Source organism: Phalacrocorax aristotelis, chromosome 2 (assembly GCF_949628215.1).
Source record: "Phalacrocorax aristotelis chromosome 2, bGulAri2.1, whole genome shotgun sequence".
NCBI classification, from domain to species: domain Eukaryota; kingdom Metazoa; phylum Chordata; class Aves; order Suliformes; family Phalacrocoracidae; genus Phalacrocorax; species Phalacrocorax aristotelis.
In genome coordinates, this window is record NC_134277.1 from 74342915 (window position 1) to 74366720 (window position 23806).

The following is a 23806-nucleotide window of genomic DNA, read 5'->3' on the forward strand; positions in this document are numbered from 1 at the left end:
GTACTCTAAAATACTGTATTTCAAATAAGATACTGTTAGTTGAAAACTGTTGTTAGTAGATTGGTAATTTTTATTTCATTTCTTTGAACTTCTATGAGAGAAAAATGGTTGGCAAACCGGTGAGTTGGCATCAGGCTTCATACCAGTGTTTATCCTTCCCAGTGTCATGACCGAAATTTTTATTTCTGTGATTCCTGTCATCTTCTTATTAACTGAATAAATCATGTGTTGTCCAGGTCCTATTAAAAAAAATCATAGAGATTTCATTGTCAGCGTATAAAACTAAGATGTCCAGCATAAAAAACTAAGATGTCTGTACTCTAACATCAAAGCTAGCTTTTATATGGAAAGACAAAATAGTAAATGTTTCAGTTTTAGACTAGCAGCCATTTTGTTGACTCTTGCAAATGTTAAAACTAATAAATTAAGCCTCTCCCTCCTTTTTTGAATAAGACAAGACTGACAAGACACAGCTATCTAATGAACAAAATTGCAGTCGTTACCAAATCAAATCTCGTTAAAGCAAGGATGTGTAATCAATCTTTTTGTGAAGGGTAAAACAAATTCAGAAGACAAAACCATTGACACTTTCTTTAGCATGGCAGATTAAGTTCATTCATGTTGCATGTAGAGGGCTTTGCAGTAGGGTGCTTGTGAGAATAAGCTATATTTATTTACAAAAGTTACAAAAATCCTGGGGTGCAGCTGACAGGGCGTGTCAGCCCAGACACTGCTACACAGGTCCTGAGCTAGGGGTTGTTTGCATCCATGTCTAGAAGGTTAAGCTTGGGTAGGCCAATGAACGTGTGAACACAGGTCTTTAAGAAGTGATCACCTTTCAGTGGCGTTCAAATTTTATTCGCCCGTTTGGTTTCAGACCTGCTAAGATGCCTAAGGCATGCACATAACTAAATTTAGTTTGGCTGTTAGTGTGAAGAATGTAGAATCTTGTGTGAATTCAATTCAGAAAAGATGGTTTTCATGCACTGTCCTCCAAAAATACATTTAATGCCAGCACAGCCTGAACAGTAAGTTAAACTAGTTCAGTTGCCAGGTTTTCCTGAACTTTTGAGGAAGACTGAAATTGCTGCTACCAGGTCATCAGGTGGCATATATTTTGAAACCTAAGTGAGCCTGGTACAGGAAACTTTTGTTTTAACCTTCTTCCTTTCCTCAGACATCTTACATCGAGTGAGGCTAGTGAGAAAGTAAGGAGTGTAATGAATACCCATAACATATTCTCATAAGCTGAAAGGAGAGGATGGCTCTTTTCTTCAGGTGGTACCTAAGCAGATTGACGGTGAGGATCCAGACTTGCATTCACACATTTATGCTGACTAATATGGGCACTTAAGAGTTCAAGGTACTCTGGTAGTCACTAGAATGTAAGCTCCAAAATTATACAAGCATTTGAGAAAATGAGCTTTTTCCCTCTAATACAGTTTCATATTTGAGAAAAATCAGTACAGTGTGGAACCAGAACTTGTGGTCTTTTTCATCTTTTGCCAAAGGATGGGCAATCTGTGTTTCTATTTCTTTCCTAAATCTTCATCTAAAAGAAAAGTAACTTCACGCAGCTATCCTGCAAATCTGTGGGGAGTACTTCCTTCAGGAAGCTGAGCTACACAATGTGCTTTTTATTTTTCACAGGTGCTTAGCATGTGCATCTCCTGTTGTAAAGCAGAAAGCTTTGGGTAGGGGAATGATGGGGCTTGAAGAAGTACCCCGTAACCATTTCCACCATTGTGCTTGCTGTCATGCAAACAAGGAGGCTTTGAAGCTCAGCTGATCAGATTTCAGTGATAGTATTTTAATTCCAAAGGTGTGCAATGAACTAGAGTTAATAATTTCTTTTTTAAAAACACTACACAGCTTTTACCATTCTTTGCAACTCGGTAGTCAGTTCATACCTGACTCCCCTGTCATGACGACAGTTGATCGGGAAGTAGTGGCACATAATTCAGTGATGATCAGGTTACATGTTTTGTATATCCACGTAAGGTGGTAAAGTCCAGCTGTATAGCACATTAGTTTCATCAGTGCTGCTTGATTTTGTTTTTCGTTTTCACCTTCTCATTTAAAGTAACATTGGAGTTCTTTATTCGACTTGCTGCCTAAGGCTTTTTAAAATGTAAATAGCGGTCTTGTACCTCTAATAGAGTGTGTTGCGAAGCTGGGGGAAGGAAAGTCTGACCTACTGTTACAAAAGAAAAAACTGAGAAAGGGTGGAACATAGGAACAGAGAGATCCAAGGTTTCCCACCGTATAGTAATGGATATGACCTTTAATATTGAGGCCTTTGGATCAAATTTAAGTTGGCATTAAAATTTTTTAATAAATTCCCTGCTGAATCTCAGAGTTTTTTTCCTCAGATTTAATTCAATAAGGTCACAATAAAGCTAGTGCTGTCTGTGCTATTGTAATTGCTCTCAGCAGGCTGGTAATATTATTGCAGAGAAGTGCCAGCTACTGTGCTTTTATTTCTTTCTTCAAGCACTCTCCTTCCTACACGCTTGCTCCCCTTGCTCTTGGGTGTACCCTAAGTAGGAAGCGAAGATGTTTTAAATGCCATTTGCTTCTCATTTTAACATGTTTTTATAGTAATACTTTCCTGAGTCTCCTCAACAACGGGAATAAAAGCACAGCCTGTCTTACTGCAGAATAACTGGGGGCTTGTATTTCCTTTCCTTAATTCTCATCCAGTCTTTATGCATTAGATTCAGCTTCTAAGTCCTTTAAAGTTGATATTACTAAACACACAATGCTTATTTTGTTTTGGCTTGGTGCTTTTAGGGTTATGGAACAGATGTACTAGTAAAGGATGTGGCTTCACACTTACCCATCTTCTCCCTTTTGGTCCATCATCTTCCCCTTGTGCTCTGTCTTTCTGTGGGGCCCAGAATTTCTTACCTAAAGTGTCATGCACAGAGTATCTTTTGTGTATCTCCAGCCACATGCAGACACTTACAGTTCTCTGCCCATTGCAGTCATTGCTGCCAAACAAGCTAGCCTTTGCACAGAAGAAAATTACTGGCTTGGATATTCAGCTGCTTATTTGCATACTCAGCTAACATATGTACAGTGGGATATGTCCTCTTGCCCACATATGTTTGATTGGAAACGAGGAGCAAAAAAAGGTATTTTACAAAGGCAATTCCTGTTCTGAAACGTATGCAGCTGTATTCTGCCCACCTTCAACCTCCATGGCAAGAAGAATTGATCAGGGCTACCCCACAGCATTTGGGCAGTTTTGGTACTGCATAGAGTTGCTTGCATACCTCTGCTAAGTCTGCTTCTGTAATTAAAAAACAACAGATGATGATCTTCAGTCATAATGTTTCACTTTCTTATTGCTCATCATTTCTTCTTTTTTTTAAATTGCTCTTGGTGTCTACTCCTAGCCATGCATCATACGGTGCTGGTAGGATGTATACTGCAATGCCAGCACACTTGATGAACCTCAGTGATAAAAACCATCACTTCTGCAGCGTGAGGAGTTTCTCTCAGCCAACATGTAGGCATGTGGAGGGAGGTCACTCCTGATCAATAACTGCTCATTGCTTTTTACTTACAACATACACATTTTAATTTATATTTCCTTCTGCTGCTAGAGGGAACTGATTTTCGGCACCAGAGATGCAACACAGCTACTTTTAAAGCAGAATGGTCCTGAGATGAAAGGAAGTTGCTGACCTGAAACACTTCAAAAAGCTTGATTCTGAAGCCTGCTGTGGTTTGAGCTTGCAGTTTCTGAGATAGGTTAACATTGCTCTGCATCATTGTGAGACATGACCAGGTTGTTGCTTTGTAAATTAAATAAACATTTGTGTGAGAATTCCTACTATAATTAGTAGTTAGACCGTGCTTTGAAAAGATCAGAATCTACATCACACAATGGTGGGATCGGGAATTTGTTTTGCGAACTTGACTTCCAGTCATAGAGACATGAAGTCTTCCAAAATCCAAGTTTGATTTATAATACTTTGTTAGTGTATTAGCTGTAAAAACATAAGTGAATAATCAGATAGCCCTTTGGTTAGCATGATTTTTTTCAACTAAACTAATAACTTGCCTTGAGTTATTTAGAGAAAAGCTCCTGTGGTTGAGATGACCTTTCCCTTAGTTCTCCTGTAGATTTCATCTGTGAAGTAGTGGTAAGTTTCTTTGAAGGATTTTGGCAAAGCAGCAAAAACAACACCTAGTGTTCTTGCCAATTCTTGGCAATTTACATGTATGAATTGTTATTAGCCTGAAGCTTCTGAAGTGCTATACGAATTGTAATAGCACTTGTGAGTCAGTCTGCTTTCAGTCTGTCAGATGGCATATATTTAAGGCTTATTAGCCTAGATACAACATTTTAAAACCCTGCCACTCTTGCAAAAAATTTCAATTCCACATAACAATTTTACCCTAGCTATTACAATCACACATCAGTATGCAACATGGAATATGGGATATCCCAGCATGGGATGCAGTAGTTAAGCAAACTCACTGAAGTTAACATCTGGGTTTTTCTGGAATACGGAGACAGAAATTGAGGGTGGGTTTGTTGTTTGGGCTTTTTTTTTAATTTCTAAGCGGAACGTCCCTCATTGCAGTAAATAATAGAAAGTTTCATCTCTTTTCCTTGCACAGAAAGTAAGAGTTGAGTAGATTTGAATATGGTATTAGAAGATATGGTGTTTCAACCTGACAATTTAACCTATGCCATTGTTACATTTATTTATAAATGTCCCTCTCTTCACTACTCTGTATCTCTTAAGAATGGTGTCAAACAGCTTACTACTGTGAACTCATCAGGTCAGAATGCATTTGTAGTAAAAAACATGAAATACTTCCCAGTCCCATCTAAAATTTTTAGAAGAACTGAGAGCTTGATCTCCTGATTCAGCACACAAACTCTTTCAGTGCCATTTCTTCAGAGTAATAATGGAAGAATTTCAATTTCCATTTGTTTTCTTTTTTATAGTATTAAATAAGCAGGACACTTGGTAGAAATCACATTGAGAGGGACAATGTAAATTCTGTGTCACTGAGATCCATTTAAGCAATATCTGTTCTGGAAATACTCCTATATTAAATGAATCAATTGCAGATATTTCTGATTTGGAAATGCTAGGGTTTTGGGCAGATATGGGAAGACTATCAAGCCCTGCATCATGTGATCAACTGGACTTCTACCTTTGGTTTCATGGTATGATTTTTAATCCCAGGATCAATTGGAAGGTAAAAGGCAAAGCTGTAAACATTTCATGTGCTCATCGTGAAGAAGACTGCATGCAGAGGTTTTACCTCCTCTGGATTTGCTCTTGCAATTCTGCTCATATCCTAAAAGGGTCTGGGTAGCCTGTGCTGCGCTCTCCTTTCTTTTGGGTGCTCCATGTATGCTCATCTACCTCCAGATGATTTTAAACCCTAATCTTAAATTCAATAATCCTTCAATCCAAGTTTCAAAAGAAAAGTAAAAGAGCAGCTTGTGGTCAAAAGGAGGTTTCCATAAGAGGCAGGGCTGTAAGTCCTGAAATAGGAAGCCACATCTGCCCTCATGTAAACGGCTGATCTGCCAGTCTGTGTCTCCAGGTCACATTTGTATAAGGTTTGGATCAAGTAAAGTAACAACATGCTTCAAGTGCCAGAAAACCTGAGAAGAGGAGGAGTTGATGACATTTCTTGCATTAATGTTCCTGTTCTCTATTATCACATTCAGGAGACTGTGACAAAAATGATGCTGAAATGCTGTTTCCAATATCCCACTGAGAAAATCCCACACCCTTAGTAAAAATCTGTGCCATAGTATGTTGATATATTGGGCCATTTTTAGAAACATTTTTATTGCAAAAATTTCCCACTGGGTTTTAGCTGAGATTCAGGTTTTGGAGGTATTGGCCTGTTTGCAAATTCACTATCATTGTTTATCTGTGGTTGTGATAGCATCAGGAGACTTTGGGATGGCAGGAATGGAAAAATCACTTTTCAAATATTTGTTTGGATTGTGATACTATATATTCAGAATTAAGCATTTCGTTGCTATTGTAGTAAGTACAAAAGTAAGTACAAAACTGGAAACTTCTGGTTTCTAGGAACATTTAGTCTGTTCTTGTTAGCAGACGGTCCTCCTGTGCTGTTGGTATCCACACAGTTATTTTGGCTTGTTTCTACCACTCATTACTAAGAACTAAAATGCAAGAAGCTTATAGTTACGTAGCAAGATAGGCAGCAAACCCATTCCAACTTTATGTGACTCTGAATTATACCAAAATTACAAGGCAGTGACTCTACACAATTCAGGGTGCTGCTCACCTTGACAGTGTTTCTGCTTCCCTGCCCTGCAGGAGGCTGCGCTCCTGTCCTGGTCCCACACGTGCCCTCTCCAGCACTTCTCTGGAGGGGAGGGAGGAGCAAGGAGTTACTCCAGAGTTGGAGCCAGTGAAGGTCTCTGTATCCCAGGGCTTGGACGTGGGATGCAGAAGTCCTGTACTGCACGCAGGTGGGAAGGATAAAGGAGGATGCCATTACCACCATGTATTTTGCAGATGGACTGTTCTTCCTCGACTCCCTGTGAGATGAACTTCTGGGTCGCACAGGGACCACGTCAGAGGGAGAAAGGAAATCCCCCCTCATGACAGCTCCACCTTGCAGCCTCCTTGAGACCTAGAACAATTAAGTTCAAAATACTTAATAGTCCTGCAGTGTTTAGTTATTTTGTGATATATTTTTTATGGCAGGAGTATTGTGGAAGATTCAGGTGATCTGTTCTATCTAAAATATGTGATGAGGAGGGTTTGTTGTTGTTTTCAGTATTTAGTGGTTTGGGGAGTTGTTTTAGTAAGATTTTTTGCAAATTATTAGTGCTAGTATTCCATTCATTTAACCATTAGCTAAACTCAGACTTTCTTTTCATCAGAAGTCTTTTGGAAAACAGTGGCTAAGGCACGTAATGCATTCTTCTCCCCAGAATTTTCAAAGGCATTGTAAGAGAGAGTTATGTGTTTGCTGTATAGCCCTTTCTCATGGGAACACATTTCTTTCAAAACTCTTTGAGCTCTTACTATAAGGCAACAAAAAGGTGCTGTTGTAACATGCCTTTTAACAAACAATTTGAGATTATTTTTTTTCTCCTGTGGTACAAATGGTTGTTGGCATAGTCTTTTCATTTGAAAGATTGAAACCCATGGGTAAGGACCAGGCTCCTGTGACAAAATTTGGATTTATTATAGATGTTTCTGCAGTAACCTATACTAAATGGTAGTCACCAAAAAGAGGATGCATGGAGAGCAATGCCATGGCTAAAGAATGAATGCGAAGAACATGACACTGGAAGGAAAGTCTCTCCCGAGAAGAAAGAAAACTTTTAAGAAGTATTAATGGAATTTTGCAAAGGTAAAATAATGTAATCCCTTTGCCCTATAGCTGAGTGGGAAAGTGATGTGTATTTAAGCATGAGGTCTTTCTGATATGTAAGAAACTTGCAAAGGCTGTGAGGTAATCAAGTGTTTAGTTTCAAGGAACAGAAGTTTAAAAAAATCACCTTTTAGTTCTAGTTCTGCCACAAGCTTTGATGGTGTAGAACGTCATTTATCCTTTTTACCTTTACCTGTTGTCTTGGATTCTCCCTTTTTAAAACAGGTAATTCTTCAGTTGTATACATGATAAAGGTGGTTTAAGGCTCGCTGAATATGAAGATGCTTTTTGGTGCTGGGTGCTGTGAATATATTTTTCTTTTAGATTTTCAGCTTTGCTTTAGAGAGCTTACAGTGGTTTGGATTTAAAGTTCATGTGAGTTTTTAATTTGTTCTCAAGGGTTCTAGAGAGTTTTGGTTTTAGTTCCTGTGTAATCTGTGAAGAAATTCAAGTTTACTTTGTCCTTCCTCAGTTTTGACATCTGCTCCCATTAAGCTTCTGGGGACGGAAACCCTAATAAGCCATAGACATCTGGGAAATAATTCTAAAAACTTGTGAGCATTGGTAATGAGTTTCCTGATTATCATTGAAAAGTACCAAATGCAGAAATATTTTGGCCAGGCATTACAGAGGCACAGTGGGGGGTTTCTGGTTGTTTAACACTGAGTAATGTTTTATTCTTAATTCTGTTGTGAATTTGTGTAGAATTGTATATGAACCTAGAGTTCAGCCTTTGTTATTTCTGTGGCACGTATCTTTGCAAAACTGGACTTCATGCAGGAGTCAAGAGATGTTAACTGAAATACTGTGTAATGTCACAGGAAAATATATTGCTATAGTCTACCCCAAAAACCAGCTAACCCAGTTTTACATGATAAAGGTCTGTTTATTTGAGTTGAAGATATTGGGAATAAGAAGGAAGCTAAAGCATTGTAAACCATACAGTTATTTTGGAAGAATCAACAGTATCTTACAATCACCACTGCACAGATAGTGTCAGGCTAGAAATGTTACTCATTTTCTTATTGATCTCATATGTAAAGCTGGCTTTCAGTTGACCTCAGTCAGAAGGTGGCTGAATTTTGCCTTCATACAATGTTCCATACAGGTTTCTTTACACCTTGTCAAAGGATGCTGTAGACTCGGGCACTAGGTATCTGTCTAGCGTGATTACTGAGTACAAGGAAAGTATGTTACACCTCTGCAGAAAATGGAACCTACTTTCTCCCACCAATTCATCTTTCACTGCGCTAAGAGGATGTTAGAGTGCTCACTGTTATTTTATATATTGGTATTTAGTAAATCTCTTTGTATTGTGTGTATGTAAGGGGTAAGTGATTATTATTTTTTAAACAAAATTTGATGTGTAAATTTTATTGATAGCACATTGCAATTCAGTCTTCTGGAATTTGGTAGGGTTTTTTGATTTTGTTTGCTTTTGTTAGGAGGGTGGGGTTTTTTTTTGTCCTGCCCTTTAGAAGTCATGTTTTCACTGATTTTGGTTATCATGCTGTGTCAAGACACCTGTAGGCCTGGTGCATTCTCTAAATCCGGGGGGCTTTTATTCATACTATATGAGCCTGATTGAACTCTTAAATAGTGTTACAAAGCTGCAGTAAATTTTCTGAAGTTTTAGAAACAATTATTTTGGTTACTGACAGTAATCTTCTGTGTCTGGCTATGAAATTCCTCCAACTTTCTCTTACCCTTGTTCCTGCCCCTGAGCATGGCTTAAATAGATTTAGAAATTGGTGTATGTATTGGAGGTAATTTTATTTATGAACAAAGAAATCATGTTTAGGAAGAATGTTTAGGAAAAATTAGTGGATGTCTTTTGAAGGAATATAGAAATGGTAGGTGGTGTGGCAGAAACACCAGTGAAGGAGTGGCAGAAAGTGGCAAAAACACCTGTTTCATTGGAAGGAAACCTTAAGTGATTGGCTTAACAGAAAAATTAATATAGTATGTTTTTTGCTTTAGAGAAGCAAAAACCCTTTGTAATTTTTTTTAGGCTACATGACACTCTTCGTTGTCAAAAGACTGACTCTTTGCTCTCCTATGACATCCCAATATTTAGTATACTAGTGAGGCTCTGAATTCTTGTAGACCAAATTATGGAAAGTCAGGTAAGTGGCATTTTTCTTTATTATACTGCACAGCTTAAGTTATACACAGCTGTATACAGATACATTGTAAACTTATGTAAGAGAAATGCGCAATATAATAATATTTAAAAGCCACTTACCCACCTTACTGTTTGTGCAGCCAATTCCATGGCCCAGTATTCGCTGTGTGGTGGTCATGAAGTCCCCTGTACAGTGCATACTGGGGCACGGAGCTGGTCAAGAATTAGGTCTCTCTTTCTTTTGTGTATCTGATACACAAAAGGGCAGACACAAAGGGCAGCTGTTACTCAGATTGTGAGCAATGAGAACAAAGTGAGATCCAGTGGTTGTTCTCTTTGGTGGTATTTGACCATTGCTGTTCAAATTTGTTTCTTCTTAAGGTTGAAGGCCAGGAAGGACAGTTGATAGAGGTTGGAAGTGGCCACAAACCTATCTTGAATTGCTAGTGCATATGCTGTTTTCTCCTACTGTATTAACAGTCATCAGCAGTGACTCGTTTAGTTTACAGAACTGAAAGCTACTCTTAACATCAGTGCATTAAGGACTTTAATTTTTGGTTTTGTCCTTTTTCTGTGCACTCAATTCTTTCACACAGGAACTGGTTACAAAGAAACTTGTTAACAACTACTACAACAAACAAAGGATAACGTTGTATAGATACGCAAAGAGCTAGGGAACTTGAGTAGGAGTAATGTTGCATATTTTTGTTATATAAACAATATATAAAAATTTCAAATGCCAGTATTGTTTCAAAAGCAAATACTGTATATGTATATTATGTAAAGCAGAAAAACAGTGTTTAATTTGATCATGTAATATGCTTGTCAAACCTGTAATTTCCTTTGTTCTGTCTTAAAAATAATCATATGACTGCTCTCTGGTACAGATTACTTTTGGTGTAGAAAATGACATTCAAGTAGTACTTAGCAGAGATTTCTGTCTGTGTCAACTTTCAGATTTTACGCGTATTTGTTTTAGTCTTATTTCTTAAGATCAAAATAATCAAGTTTTTTTTTAAATCAAAAGGCTCTTTTTATTTATGGGTCTTTATTGTATTGCCTAGTGGATCTAGGAAGGATCTTGCTCTTACTTTGTGGGAAAAAACTACAGCTTTGGGAATATATAAACACTGGAAAGGGACCTGGAGGTCCTGGTGGACAAGAAGCTCAACATGAGCGAAGAGTGTGCTGCTGCGGCCAAGAAGGCCAACAGGATGCTTGGTTACATCAAAAAGGGCATCACCAGCAGAGATAAAGAAGTCATCATCCCACTCTACTCAGCGCTTGTCAGGCCACACCTGGAGTACTGGGTACAGTTCTGGTCCCCTCTCTACAAAAAGGATGTGGCCAGGCTGGCAGGGGTCCAGAGAAGGGCCACCAAGATGATCAGAGGACTGGGAAGCTGCCATATGAGGATAGGCTGGGAGAGCTGGGTTTGTTCAGCCTTGAGAAAAGGAGGCTCGGAGGGGATCTCCTCACCATGTACCAGTACTTAAGGGGTAGCTACAAAGAAAATGGAGACTCCCTTTTTACAAGGAGTCCCATGGAGAGGACAAGGGGGAACGGACACAAGTTGCTCTTGGGGAGATTCCGACTGGACACCAGAGGGAAATTTTTCACAGTGAGGACAGTCAACCATTGGAATAATCTCCCCAGGGAAGTGGTTGACTCGGCCACATTGGACACCTTCAAGAGTCGTCTGGACAAGGTGCTGGGCCATCTTGTTTAGACTGTGCTCTTCCTAGAGAGGTTGGACTAGATGATCCCTGAGGTCCCTTCCAATCTGTGATCCTGTGAATTTCCATCAACATAATGATTTTTTCTGAAAACTTTTGTAGAGTGAGAATGGGAATTTGACTAAAACAGTTTTAGCTGTTGTAGAATCCAGCACTTGCCATAAGAAATTAAATATAAAGTTGTGGGCATAAACCGGCAGTGGATCCATAATGTTACACCTGAAGCCAAAGTTGTAATTCATACGTGGTTTCCACAAAACTCTGCTTATTTTTTGTTGGTGTTTTTTTTGTTTTGGGGTTGTTTTTGTTTGGTTTGGGTTGTTTTTTTTTCCAGTGCAAGTAGAAGTTAAGATTTGCTTTTGAACTTCAGTTTGTGGAAAGCTGTGCATGTTTCATCCGAGTTGCAGGGACGGCTTTGACAAGGCAAGAAAAGTGTTTTAATATCACCTTCAATGCCACCCTTGCCTGTCATAATGAGAAAGATGCCTGTTTAGTGACTGCTTTTTCCCAGCCCAAGCCAGCTGCCTCCAGCTAGACCTTTCTTTGGGAAGATCAATCACAAAATTGCATATATATCTCTTGAGAAATTCAGTGAGTGTGAGCAGTCGGCACAAACCCCAGTGGAAATTCCCTATTTCAAATTTTTCACTGACTTTGAAAGATTTCCTAGTCATCCTGGTAATATTTGACAACCATAAATAAGGAGCACTCTTTATAACTTAAATAAACAGAGAAGCATTTTTACTCATTATTAGGCATGAAAACAAATCTCTTCTCTCATATCTGGGATTGGTTCTTCAGATAAGGTTATAAGTATGTTGTCCTGACAATGTAGGTAATTTATGATACAGCCAGGGGTGTAATTGTTCTGTGAATAAAGAAAGGCTTTTAGCTTCCAGGGATATAAAGTATTTTTCATGAATATTAAGTAAACTTTAATGATTGAAGAAAAGAGCAAAGTAGAGGACAGTCGTTTATATCCTGTCTAAACTGGCCTACAGCCACATTAACGTTTGTAACAGATTTAGAGCATAGCTAAAATAACAGTAAGGATTTCCTCCTCTTTTTCCATACCCTTTTCACCACTTTTTAAACATACATATAACTAAAAGGGTGAAGGCTATCTGCTTATTTACTATAATTTACAGGAGTCATTAAAGAAAAATGGAAAGTAACTAATCAGTGCTGTCTGAGAAGTAGTGATAGATTGCAATTGAATGGTTTGAGGCTGTTAATTGCAACGAGATTATACTAGTTCAGATACCTCTGGTGTCAGGTGCTTGAAATATTAGTTATTTCAAAGACAAATTGGATTATAAATTATTAGTAAATCTGTACCAAGGTGATTAAACCCACTTGTAAACTGTCAAACATGGGTACTATTTCAAGTTGTGGTTAAGTCACTTGTATGCTGGAAAGGGAGTTAGGAATTAGTTAGGGGTTATATGGGACTCTCCGGAGTAACTGAGTTACTTCTGAGACTGGGCATTTCCTGTGCTTTCTACCCTGTCAGTGAATTTTTGTTCAGCTTTGACGTTTTCCTAGTCCACCACTAGCCTATTCATCTGACTCTCTAGAAGATGCTCTGGAGACAGAGGAAGCCACTTCTCTAAGGTGGGCTTACAAACTCACTTGACCACTTGGGGGAGATAAAAAACAGCAGATCTCTGCAGCCCTCACACAGGTCACAAATACAGCAATGGCATCCTCAAACTTCCACTCCTGAGGATCTACCATTGCTAGACAGCACTGTTCTCAGTAAAACAATTTTTTTTCCAGTAGGACAGATAAAATATGTTGCACAGCATGGGTCTTCTTGGTAATACCATCCCATGTAATTCTTCTTTTCATTAATCAAATGTTGTTTATTGAAGCAGATACAGAATTGCTTAATAGTTTGGTATTGGATTTATTGAATTTTAGGGAATGAGAAATTGAAACAGCAGAAGCTGAGGAATTGTTCAGTAGCTTAAAAGTCTTATTAACTTGTTTGTGTAGCTACTGAATTTTGCCATGTGTTCAGACTCTCACATACACACTAAACACTAGGGGATTCCAACCCCTGCCCAAAAGAATTAAACAAAGCTCGAAGGCCTGACAATGTGTACATCCAAAGCAGTGAAGGGGAAAAAAGCAAGAGGGCATCTTTTTCCATTTATTTTCTCACATCAGTGTTGTTTCATTCCAAGTTTGCAGCTCTCTCACTGCTACAGTATCTGTGGTGTGTGGATGTTTGCAGGAGGGTGTTAGCAGAGTTACAGGCATTTGGGACAACTACTTTTTACTCTTCGGGTTTTTTACATAAAACGTTTGTTGTGGTCATGACAAAACTTGACATTCTAAACGTTTTCTTATATGTACTATTAAACATGCAATCATCCATGGGAAATATTCCCCAGCAATGTCCTGTTGGCCACTATAATAATAAACAGATGTAGTTTACATGAAGCAGAACTACTATGACGGGCATCACAGTTCCTCTCAAGTGCCCTGGGCTAGCGCTAGCATCTGGGGGTAGGGGGTCTCCTGTTTTCACTCTGCCTTGATTTTTCTCACGTGATCTTTCAGTCTCTCTTCCTTTTCTGCCATTTCTTCTAGTCAAGGAACAATTCCCTCTTCCTTGCCCCTGCTGTGCATCTGATGTTAGGTCTCTCTGCTCAGATGCCACTCCCTCGCCAGAGGCACCTCCTGCAGGCTCATTCTCAAGACATGTTCATGCTGGTTACCAAGATGACAGGGTTGGTGTCTTCTTAAGTAACCTTGCATCCTCCTGTGCTGGAGTGAGTCTTGGTCTGCTGAGATGGATCCCAAGAATGGGTTTTTCCTTCCTGGTCTTGTGTTGAGACTTCATGGCCCTGCATATTGCCTTATGAGGCTCATAAGCCTTGAGGCAAATTGAGATCTTACCCAAGCTGAGTCAGTTTTAATAAGGAAATTCAAGGACCCAGAGGTCTTGTCACTCTTCCAGCTTGCTTCCAGCTTGATGAGCAGGACCACAAACGCTGCATGATCTTATTCCTTTCTTCCACCTGTCAGCACTGTTCTCCCCCTTTGTTCCTGCCAGCTGGTGCTGAATAACTCTCTCATGCCCAGAGGAGATGGAGCTAGAGCACTTCGCACTTCTTTAAGTCAGTCCTGCTGAACTTACCATCAGTGCAACCCCTTGCACTATCGGTGCACAACATGTTGATCTGCCCTATTAGAGCTGCAGCAGTTTACTCCAGTTTTTTTCATTTCACAGATCACTTCTCTGTCAGCGCTCAAAATGCGGTCCTCTTCTGGCATTGCGACTTGTGGCCTACAGTGACTTCTTCCCTTCTTCCCTGGGGCCCAGCATAAGTCTTTCCTCTGCTGCTTGTAACAGGCAAGATAACCTGGCTACTTGCTGGGAATATCCAAAGTATGCACAGGACATGTTTGTTCCTTGTCCAGAGGTCACAGGCATCAAACCTCTACAGCATCACAGAGCGGTCTGTGGGGGATGCCACATTAAGCAAATTTGTCCTACAGATGCTGTTTGCCTGGACACTCTAAGATCCCCCTTCCATGTAAGCTACTTCCTCAGGTGACCCACTGCAAATGCATGTAGGGCAAGTTATTGAAAAGAAAAAGATTGCTTATCAGTCTTTGGTGTTTGTAGAGATGTGACATCCATAAAAAAAAAAATCTAATAGCCCACCCTCATTCCTCTGTTCATTAGAGAACCTGTAGAATATTATTTCAGTCATATCATGACACTAGTCATCTCTTCAAAGGACTGAACTTTTCAGTTATTTCAGGTAGTTCTCTCAACTAAGAAAATAAATGTTAGCTATATGAAGTCTTGTGTTATTTATACATGCTTTTAAAAACAAAAATTATTTGTAAGTAGATGCAACTGAAATAATTTTACATCTCTTAATCCAAAAATCTGAGTATCACACATTTCACATACTGTGTGAATATTATTTTCAGACATTTTGTGAGGTGACTTGTTTTACAATATGACTGTAATGGAATTAATAAAATACTGTGTCCATATGATTTGTTATGAGGATGGGTTTTGATTTGGTTTTAAACTTTATAAATAGCTATATAAGTGCACTTGTCGAGTATTTTTACATTTTTAAAAATACTCCATTACCCCCAAACTCAGGTTGAAAGAGTAAAAACTTTACATCCTCAGTACAGACATAGCATCCTTAGCCTTGTTTTGGCTTCTAATTCCTTGCGTCGTTTTGCTTATTTAGATCTTCGGTTTTCCACTCAAATATTTTCTGGCTTTTAACGTTGTCTGAGAGTCAAACATAAAATACCATACTGACGCCAACAGGTATTAGAGCTGGTAAGGTAACCCTTTATCCTTCAGTGTTGTTCTGTTCGAAGTTTCCAGCAAGCATTTAGCATCTGTGCTGTGCAGGAGTTTAGCTGCCTTATACTGTGTAGGGGAGATAATCCATTCAGCAGAAATAGTTATAGAGTATTAAATATAGACTATTAAATATAGAATATTTGATTTCCTGAATCCCCTGTAGCTCTAGATACCTGTAGCAGAGCAGAACGTGGCTGATTTTGATGTGAAGGAAGAAAGGACAAAATAACATACTCTATATTCAATACTAGTTATACTCCCAGGCCTGCCTTCAGAGGGTGAGGCATCTGGCTGTTGCCCCTCTCTTTTGCCTCTTTTGAGGGACTTCAGGCATTTTCTGTCACTTCTACTTGCTCCATCACAGAAACCTCTGATTGCATCCTCACTCCAGTATCTTTTAAGCTGGTGCGGAAGCATCAATCATTATTCATACCTTTACAGTCTGGTATTTAGGTGGAAGAGCGATGTCCCTGGAAGTTGCCACATTTTGCTGGTGCTCATCTCGGGAAGGAGTGTCAGAATTTCAGCGCTTCCTTTTTAATCTTGGTCACGTTTTAATTAATGCTGTACAAAAATTCCTCTCATTATGCTCACTTATAAAATATGTAGTATAGATGACATTTCAGTTAGGGAAGGACATGTTGGAATGTTATGGTTGATTCAAGTGAGTAATAACATTACATATGATTTGAATGTCTTTTCTTGTGGGTGAGGGAAAGCTTTTGGCTTTTTAATGTCATGTTCTTTTAAATATATAGAGAGAGAGAGCGAGAAAAAAAAAAAGTTAATTCCCAAACCCATAACAAGAATTGTAACAGAGGTTTGCTGCTACCCTGCTGTATGTCTTGCATGGCCACCTACCCCTGTTTGAAGTGGGTGTAACAGGCTGTCTCACTGTAGGTGAAGAGTTCTGAATCAGGAGCATTTCTGCAGGCACTTTGTACTTGCTTAAGACTCAGTTATGTACAGTGTGGCTGTAAATATAGCCAGGCAGGGAAGGGTGAAGCTGGCTGGGAATTTTAGTCTAACATAAAGCTTCTTTCCCCATAGCACACCATTTTGTCACTTACAAAGCAGTTAAAGGCTAACCTGGGAATGAAAAGTCATATTCCAGAATAAATACAGAGAGGGGAAAATGAAGAAGAATGTATGTCATTCTTACCATGTGAGGAAAGTAATCACAACCATGCTTTTATTTTCTAAAAATGGGTTTGAAGGGTGACTCCCTTGCATTAGGCAATTCCCTGAATGATCACTTTGAGTCTATTTTTGCGCTTCTCCAAAGAAGCAAAATATTGTTCCTTGTATATGTAGAAAGCATAACTGTTTCTTCCAGTACACAAGAAAGCTAGTTCTGCACACTTCTTCAGAAAGCTTTGATGTAGAATAAGGAAGATAGCACAGGTTATATATAGTTCTTTCAGTGAATTCTGGCAAATGCCTACTGACCTTGAGATGATGTGTGAATAAGATAAATTTGTTGTATTTATTATCTCCAGTGGAATGACTGTTACCTAGGTTATGTCCACACAGGCAGGTATTCCTAATGATGTGCAAGGCTGTTGCATCACCTTTTGGGTGGCAGAGGCTTTGAAAAATGGGGAGAGCTGTGTGTTCCTTCACCAACCTCTTATTCACTGCTGTTTTCTGGCATCTAGCAACACTGAGCTGTTAGCTGATGATCACCCAAGTTTTTAATAGGTGTGCAAGCCATCTATAATTATTACACTGCAGGTACTGATGCTGCTTTATCTGCTGCCACCACCACGTATAACCCCAGTGACCCGTGTGGAAGCAGGGTTACCGTCTCCACATAAATATTTGTATCTTTTGCAGTTGGTTATTGTGTGTGTGTGCATTTGTTTTTGTAGTACTGCAAGAACATTTGTGTTTCACTTCACAGATTGCTAGGCCTATGTCTACTGTGTTTAGATTTCAGTTTTGCTTAGAGAATCTTCTGCATCCTCTACATGTAGTAACAGTACAGCAACAGGCTTTCTGCTTTATAGAGCATGTCTGGAAGCAAACAGCAGTTTTCAGTAAAGCCTCCCAGTCTACCCCACTCTATTTTTTATTATGAACAAATCTGAATGCATCATAGCCCAATGAATACATACATGCTGTTTTAAGTCAGTTTTACCTTCTGCAATAGAGTTGTATTAACCCTTAATAATATCTGAGAAAATGCTTGTTGATGGAGCTGTAATGTCCCTCTTGGCAATCAATGCTAAAAGGGTTCTGCAGGCTGAAACAAAATATACTTCAAACTTGAATGGGGACAAGTTCTGAGATCTGGTGTGGCATTAGAAGATGGCTGCAGCAAAACCTGGGATTATTTTTGTTTGTAAATTAATGGAGAATTCTTCACAGTAATGGTCATCACATTGGCATAGCGGTGCTGCTGTGGCAGTGAACTGTGGTTTTTAAGAACAGTAATGTTACATCAAGAGGATCATTACAGCTGAGCAATTCAGCCAAAATGCCCTGAACAAATGAAACCGCTTGTTTAACAGCACTCTGTCAACCAGTGCTGTATAACTACTTCATGCTTTCAGTCTGGAAAGGCATCCCTGAGGACCACGGAATTAGGCAGAGAAATAGCGCAAGAGAAAGACTCAGTCTAATAGTTACTGGACAATGTGGGTAATGTAAAACCCAACCTGATGCAGTTGTTTTGTTTTCTGCATGACAAATGTTTTAACATTGCTGTTACGTAAAGTGAGAAACCCGTAAAGTTTCATTTCATGGGATTGTACCCATGCTAATAGGGACAGTATTCAGTAATTATCTGTACTTTTTTTTTTTAATTTTGTTAAAGACATGCCAGTGTATAAAGAGGTTTTTCTTTTCTAAGATGCTTTGTTTGCCACTGAAACGAAGTTCACGCAAAGAACAATTGATTTAAAAGAATTTGACTTACTCTTCATTATCTTTTCTATGAGATTACATTCATATTACAAAAAATATTAGACTGAAAGAATTAAAAAAATGTACCACCTGTAACTTTGGTGCTAGACTTCACTCATGATGGTGAAGTAATTAAGTTACTACAAGATGACTTAATAAAGTATAAGTTTATAGTTGCCCTCTGATTTGTATTCACTTTCTGTATTTTTGTAGGTGTCTTCTGGCATTTTTTAAACAAAGCAACAGAAAAAGGCTGGGCAGGATACCTTCTTTTCCAAATACATAGGTAAACAACAGGAATAGCTAATATACCTGTTGCAGTGGATTTAGTTTTCTTTAATCCCCTGAAAGTATATTGCTAAAGCCTGCCATTTGTGGCTGGGTCTCCTTTGGTCCTTTGTTGTTGAAAGTTTACATCAGTGTCCACAGGTCTGTGGGATCGTTCATGGTTGAAACTTGGGGAAAAACTATGTGTTCAAGCTACTGTTAGAGCTGAGGATAGCCCAGTCAGCACCTTCATACTGGGTTGTAAGATGGTGAATTGAACATATAGAAGGAGGAAATGGGAGGAATCTGCAAAGTCTTCCTTATGCAAATATTTGGATATTACCATGTTTCTGGAATTTTCTCCTGCAAACCGCGTTGAAGGAGTTGGGGAGGGGAAGTAGCTGGCATGTACAGTTACCAGGCAGTCTGAATAGTAGACATCTGTATTCATACCTTATTTTGCAGGCAGAGCTTCCCTGAATGTTAGTAGGGAACAAGAGGTCTTGTACAAAGACAGAACATGGCAGAAAATTCTGGGGAGAATGCAGAACAATTATGGAGAAATATTGTAATGCGTTTAATTCTTGCTGTAATTAAGTGGTCTTTCAGAGTAATGATTAATGTGGAATCCAGAGGTTCACTGTGGGAATTTTCTTTCACGTTTATACAGAAGTGATTGATCGAAACAAAATTATATGACAGAAGATCTCAAAATACAAAATGTGCTGTAAGCCCTGTTTAATTCAAGAGATAAATGTCAAGTCATCTTTTGTGTGTTTGGTTTTTAATTTTTAACATTGTTTTAATATATTGGCATTATGTATTTTATTCTGTGGGGAAAAAAGAAAAGAGGGGCTTTCTGGGCTTGTGAATTTTATACTGGCAAAATCAGAAATCTCTCCTGAATCTGTCTTTCCGTAACAGTAGAATAGCAGTCTCTCTGATCTCTTGGTGCTTCTATGTTGGTTTTTTTTTTTAAGTCTTTACTAAGCTAGTGTTTGAGGCAATACAGAATTTAGAAGTGCAGCCCATCAGCAGTTTGCCAGATTCTAGTTTCTACATGCAGAATATTAAGGAAATATGAATGAAGTTTAATAAAATACATTGAAGCATTATGCAACTGCTGCAAAAATATTGCAAGTGTTTTGTAGAAAATTAAAGGCTACCATCCTATTAACATGAAATAAAATTTGTCTTAAAAGTCATAAACAAAATCTAATTATCAATGCCAATATATGGAATTAAAGGAAGGATGTAGTAAGATGCAGTTTTTCAGTGGTTTTGCCATACAAAAAGTACAAAGGGAAAGGCATCATTACAAGATGCAAGGCAGAGTCTCCTCTAGCTCCCCTTTGTTCTTCAACATCTCTCCAAGGCTCTTATGTGTTCTGCGGAGACAGGCTGGTGTGTGCCTGATTCATGGAGGAAGTTCATTTTGGAAACAAGATGTTAAAAGGAAATAGTTCATAGCTGCTGCTTTTGGAGAGGCGGAAGCCCTGCTAATAGGAGAAATGATGAAAGGAAGAGAAGACCTAAGGACACAAGGGTTAAGGATGAATTAACGGATAGAATGAAGCAGGGTGGGAAAGAAAAAATAAGTATTAGTTGTTACTGCATTATTCTACAACTACTTAAGATTTTCAACTCCATGGTATTATTTATGAGGGTTTGACCACCACTGCATATAAACAAAAAAACAGAGAGATGCAGTATTGCCCAATTAGTGTCTGCTTAAGAAATAACCTACTTTTTAATTATGTCTTTCTCCTAGCTTGCTGTCCTGAATCTTTTACCACCTTCTTTGTGAGTTATATGCCCCAATGTCAAGCAAAAAAATTTTAACCTTTTTTATAGTTGATTATTTGATACAGATACAGAATCATACCAGTGTTACAGAGACATTTTTCAGCCTGTGGTAGTGGCACCTTTTCTGCCCATCCTACTGTTGTGTAAGATGTCTTAAATCAGAGCAGGTTCTTTAAGAAACACTTTTGTGCTTCTCCTTGAAGATGTTTATTAATGTGGCACGTAAGTAAAATGAAAAAGTAAGACCCCACCAGGGTTTTCCTGTGCTTTCCCTTCGTGTAATTAAAGTCTCGTGTTGATTTCACAGTTCAGCATATTGGTGTTGGTCAATGACACTAACTCTGTTAGAAACCAAGGGAAATTGGAGTCTTTTTTTTCTTCTTCTTTAAATTAAATTGTTGGGCTGAAGTGTCCAATTAGCACTGGTCCAATTACAGGATACCCTGGTGAAGGAAAGCAGGAAGCAATACATCTTGCTTCCTAAGTAGAAACTTCATTTTATTTTTAATCAGTGCTATTAAGGAAGACTTCCTTGGAAGTAGGCTTCACTGAGGGTTTGTTCATTATCAGCTCAAGATGAAGCCAAAGGGAACCTTTCTTATTTTATACCAGAATTGATTTTTAAAAAAATAAATAACAAGTGCACGCACAGGGGGTTGGTGCATGTATTTAAAAGCGGAGTTGCCATTGGTAACACAGCTGATTTCCTTTGTTGGAAAAGTCATTGTTCATTACTTACCTGAAGTGAGAGGTTGATGGCCTGTAGCGATCTGAAGAAACCCCTACAAAAATGCACAGCAAGGATCTAATGTTGTTATACAATAGTGCTTTCTACGTACTTTTCTTCAGGTAAGACAGACATAGAAGAGAGCTGTTGCTGTTCTAATAAATATATTGGATGTAAAGTAGTACCTGGCATCCCGGAAAATGAAAAGGCTCCTGCTACTGTCAAACAGACAGCTGTCACCAAGGGCACAAATTTTGCTTCCTTTACTGATGTTTGCAAAACATGCTGGCTATACTTTGTATAGAACTGCTGCACTGTTTTTTTCCTTAAAAAGCATCATTGTCGTAGTAGAAGTAACTTATTTTGTAGTGTGGCTGTTGCTTTAACTGCTTTCTCGATAGCTTAAAATTGTTATTTTTGGCACATTTTTTTTCTTGCAGTTTGAACACAATTAAAAATGAGGCCTTGTGTAGTATGTTTGAGATATTTTGAAGAATTTGGTTGGCTCTCGAGCAGAAACTTGAACACTTCAGAGAGATCAATTAGCCGCCTCACTGAGACATGCCTGTGATGTAGGATTAAGCCAAGTCACTCAGCAGCTCAGGGAAGAAAATGCAGGATATGTTTCAAAGCAAAGAAGAATTTCGTGGGGATAGACTGCAACCATCAGTCTGTCTGTAGTTGAAGAGACGATCTAAGTTGGCACTGCCTCTGGGAGCGACAGACCTGCCTGGTCCCTTGTGTGGGTGTAAGTGGTTGGTGTGGTACATGGGAAGGCGGATCAGGCTGGCTAGGAAGCAGATTTTTCCAGGCAGGTGCCAGAGTGGTGTTGGTGGTTAGCCTGGCCACTTTCCCAGTCTCTTCACCAAACAGATGTAGAGGTGTTGGTGTCAGCAGGAGCAGAGTGGGAAGGAGAAAATGCAGGAAAGAGCATAACTGATTTTTTTGACTGACAGTGATAGCCAGTAACAGAATAAAACATGTGCCAAATGACAGCCACTGATTTTGAAAAGCTGTGGAATAACATCTCTCATCTTGTGAAAGATGCAACTGGAGTGTAATCAAAGGTATACAAAGAGCAACTTTCAGCAGTAGTACTGGTATAAGCACTTCCACCTTAGAGAAACAGGAGGTTGGTTTCCAAGTGAATGCATCTAGGCAGCCCCCAGACAGGAGGATCAATCGCTCACAAGCGGCTCATGGCAGACAGTCAAGTGGCAGAGGCGGGGCCCATGGTAGACTGCACTGCTACAGAGAGAAACGTCAAGCAAACAAGGCGAGTGGGGACAGCTTCAGGGCCATCGCTTCTCGGGGTGTAAAGATAACAAGAGGCAAGTGGTCCCCAGTGCTTCTGAGTAATAATTCTGCCAGGACTAACTTGAAATAAGTGATGCCACATATTAAATCATTAGAAACCTTTCTTGCAGCACTCAGATTTTCCTCTCATGCTGACCATTCTCAGCTGGGCCATAGCTTGAGAGGAGATAACATTGCATTTTAAATATGTATCAGCGGCTTCAATTTATTTAGTGCCAGAAGCTACCAAAATGTCTTTCTTAATGATATTGGCATACTTATTAGAATACTGTGTGAAATTTCTTTTTAATCTACCCCACAAGCTGACAGCTGAATGTTACTGTAGATCACGGTCTTCTGAACCTAAAAATATTGCTTTAGTCTAACTTTTCCACATTGAGTAAAAACTGCTAGAAGGCATAGATCTTTACTTTGATTTACTTGAGTGATATTTGATGAACTTGAAAATTTTGACCATGTCACTTAACAGAGATGTATATTTTCCTGCCGTAATGGAAAACTTTTGAACCCAGTTGTCTTCCTTCTTTTTTGCACTTGCCTTCCTCCCTTATGTTTTTCCTTCCTGAGCATCCTCATTTCACTTGCTATAAATTGTTCCTTTCTTCATGTTTGGTAGTTTTAGCTTAATTAGTTACAGAAGGCACTCTAGAAATATTTAAACTTTGCTGCTGCACTGAATGAGAAATGGGGCTGGGGAAGAGCTTTGAGAGTATAGACCAAAGAAGAGCAGCTGAGCTAGGTTTAGTGAAGCAGATCCTTCTGGTGAAAGTTGCTGCACCCTCAGCTGAGGTGCAGTAAACAGCTGCGGGTACATCACTAGCCTGCTGCAGTGCAAATAAAAACTACTGGTCCCTAAGTAAGCTTACTTCATTTTGCATCATGGTAGACAAGGAGCGGAGGAGCAGTCGGATGCTGTACCTCAGCTGAAAGGTTAGAATTTCGTATGCCGTTCTGATACAGTTGTCAGGCCACGTGTTGTGCTAGAACTGCTCCTTGGGAATGGGCGTGTGAAAAACAGCTTGTAAATTAGCTTTGGGAAAGTCCTCAATGGCAAAGCTTGTGTGGTGAAACAGATTGCCTTAAGGCAGGAGAAATAAAAAAAAAGAGTATACATCTTATCCAGGGAACTGTGAGGAAAACTGCAGGCTTGGTCAGCACCATTGCAGCTC

The 23806-nt window shown here is 39.1% G+C and overlaps 1 protein-coding gene across 4 annotated transcripts in view; it reads left to right on the top strand.

Annotated features, from left to right (window-relative positions):
* The window catches only part of LYRM4 (LYR motif containing 4), a 94922-nt gene that overhangs the window by 38584 nt on the left and 32532 nt on the right, over positions 1-23806 (top strand). Inside the window, exon 3 of one of the 4 annotated variants that reach the window (XR_012659061.1) lies at positions 9413-9527. The exons of the other annotated variants lie outside the window; for them this stretch is intronic. The gene's annotated coding sequence lies outside the window, so the exon portion shown is untranslated. The remainder of the gene's footprint in view (positions 1-9412; positions 9528-23806) is intronic. 4 annotated transcript variants of the gene reach the window in all.